The following is a 2,828-nucleotide window of genomic DNA, read 5'->3' as shown; positions in this document are numbered from 1 at the left end:
TATATATAGAGAGAGAGAGAGAGAGAGAGAGAGTGTGTGTGTTTGTGTTCATTGGAGTAACTGTAGCAACTGAAGATGGCCTAGTATATGGTAGGCATTCCCTTGATATATATTGAATGAAATAATTAATAATTAGATAGATATAGGCAGCTCACTCAACCTTTTTGACCCTTACAGTCTTCTTTTTTTTTTTTTTTTCCAGGAGAAATAGCTTTATTTGCACTGAGAGCTGGAGAACAAGGAGGACCTGAGAGTATATTGAGCTTAGGATAGAGACCAGTTTCTAAAAGAGCAGTCAGAGCTCATCAATCAAACAGACTGCTGTATTTCCAAGCAGGCTTGCAGTTAGTACAATCAAGAAAAACCTGCAAGGAGCCGGGCGTGATGGCACAGCATGTAATTCCAAGCACTCAGGAGGCTGAGGCTGGAGGATAGATCTGAGTCTGCTAGGAAATATATTTACCACTAAATCACCTCATGTGCCACCATTGCAAAAAAGATACAGGTTTTCCATCATAATGAAATTTCCCCCAAACATCCCAATTACAAGTATTATAACAAGAAATGCATAAAGATCCCATTTTACAGATCTTCAGGATTCAGCTCAGAGATCTCACCATCTTCAAATACCACTCCCTGCTATTCTTCAGCTATGGATCTGTCAAGCAGCCAGGGAATGGCCTTTGCTAGCCCGTGGGATCCACTTCCCATGTCCCTAGGGGCCAGGGCTGAAGAGCAGAGGAAGGCTCGGGAAGGGGGTGGGGAGGGCTAATTCCGCCCAGCACAGCGCGCAGCAGCTGAAGCTTGATGGGAGAGCAGGGCTGGTGAGACTTGAGCGAGGGTCCAGGCCTTGTATTCAGTCAGAGTCACTGCTGGAAGAGGAGGAAGAGGAGAAATGCTTGCCATGCTTGTGGTGTTTGTGTGCCTTCTTATGAGCTTTCTTCATTTTCTTTCGCATCTTCTTGTCTATCACCATCCCTGGGACCACCATGCCAGGGCTCAAAGGGTTCACATGAGGCATGCCAGGGGCAGGTGGGGGACATGGAGGATGGGGACCTGTGGGTGGGTATCCTGGACATGGCTGCGGTGGGAGCACAGGATAACCGGGCCCATACAGAGGGAAAGCTGGATTTCCCGGGGGAGCTCCTGGGGGAGGGGTACAGGGGCCAGGAGGAAAGGCTGGATTGACAAGTGGTGGATGTGGCAGACACACAGGATAGGAACCTCCAGGGCATCCAGGATTCAGTGGATATGGGTTTGGCCCTTGATGCCTGGCATTGGGATTCCACACGTTCAGGTAGTTCCCCAAGTCTTTCTACCTCTGAACAGGCTCAATCCGTCCTTCTCTGCAGTCTCAGCTCCCCTTGCAGTCTTCTGTAATATTATCCACACCTGCCTTATAGGAACGTTCAGAGAGTTGAAGAAGAAATGACTAGAAGGCACCTAGCACCATGCCTGGCACGTCATTGGTGTGCGATGAATGCATGCCGTTTTTGTAACAATTGTCAGCCTAGTGATTCAAAAACTGGGCCTCTGTTGTTAGTTTCATGTTGCAGATTCTTTTTATGTTCCTGAGACTTGTCAAAGTCCTTTAGCAAGTAGGTGGATTATCACACAGCAAACTGGAGTCCTCATTCACTGAGACTCTAGAAAGCTGGCCTGCTTTTAGATCTTAACCTGGATCTGAAATTTGGGGAAAGCATCTCTCCTGCCGTGGGTTGGATCAGCAAGGCCCTTCACAGCTGGAAATTCTTTAGGTCTTAGGATGAGCAATCAAATAGGAAAGAACTTGTTCCTGTGAGGCTTCCGGGGACACTGATGGTGATACCACCTGGGGAGTTAAACTTTGGAAATGAGTAACATCAGAAGAGGCAGGCTGAACCCATGTTTGGCTTACCTTATGCTCATTTTCTTTCTCAGTGCTGGGTGTGGGATCCCATCCCAATACAGGAGAATTGGCCAAGGTGCTACCTCTTAGAGATTCTTGTTGACCCTGAGTCTCGTAAGCCTGTAGGTGATGCTCAGAGAGGCAGAGCTGGCTGAGGACTGGGGGACAGGGCTCTGGGGTTTGACTGATTCAAGTGCAATCTGGCTTCGCCACTTTCTGAACGACGCTGGGCAAATGGCCTCACATCTCTGGGCCTTCGTTTCCCCATCTTTGAGGATCAGATGTGATTCTTTATCTCACCAGCTGGACTTAACTCCTCTCCTTCAGTCACCAGTACACTCTTCCTAAGGGCAAGTCTGATCATGAGATCCCTCTCCTAAAGAAAACATCTTCTGGGGCCCAGTGTTGCTCTCAGGACACAGCCCTATTCCAGCTTGTCCTGCCTTTGGCCCTGTGCATGTCCACAGACACCTGTGGCTTCTGCTGCAGCCAACTCCAGGGAAGCTTTGCAGCAGGCTTCCCGCCATCTGATTTGCTCAGCATCCCCCACGTTTTCATCTTCCCCCTCTCCTGTCCTCCCACTGTTTCCTCCTCAACCTTCAGATCTCACTTTAGATGTTGCTTCCTCAAGCCCCCGGACACTAGAATTAATACTAACTATGCTAGTGATGTAATCTTTTTATATTGCCTTCCTTCTTCAACACATTGCTAATGCCAGGATGGCTGGGAAGGCCAAGTAGCACAGTGATGCAACACAGATGTCCTGCAATCAAGGTTCATGTTTGATAATTGGGGGGAAAAAGCACTTTTTAACTTTCCTGAGCCTCAGTTTCACCATCCATGGTTGGGTCACTGGATGGCACTGTCACCTTTCCCTGTCCTAGGTTTTTCCATCTATAAATTGGGCTCATAGTCACCTTACAGAAGAATTGAGACTATA

The 2,828-nt window shown here is 48.1% G+C and overlaps 1 protein-coding gene and 1 pseudogene across 1 annotated transcript in view; one reads left to right on the top strand and one right to left on the bottom strand.

The window, feature by feature from the left end:
• Shisa9 (shisa family member 9) overlaps positions 1–2,828 on the top strand; it is a 321,503-nt gene that overhangs the window by 153,764 nt on the left and 164,911 nt on the right. The gene's annotated exons all lie outside the window — the stretch shown is intronic.
• Positions 485–2,828, bottom strand: part of LOC105743955 — a 4,749-nt pseudogene continuing 2,405 nt past the window's right edge.

This window comes from Octodon degus, unplaced genomic scaffold, assembly GCF_000260255.1.
Source record: "Octodon degus isolate 3935 unplaced genomic scaffold, OctDeg1.0 scaffold00195, whole genome shotgun sequence".
In the NCBI taxonomy this organism is placed as follows: Eukaryota; Metazoa; Chordata; class Mammalia; order Rodentia; family Octodontidae; genus Octodon; species Octodon degus.
Note: the sequence above shows the minus strand (reverse complement) of the source record. Positions and strands in the feature narration are given on the sequence as shown.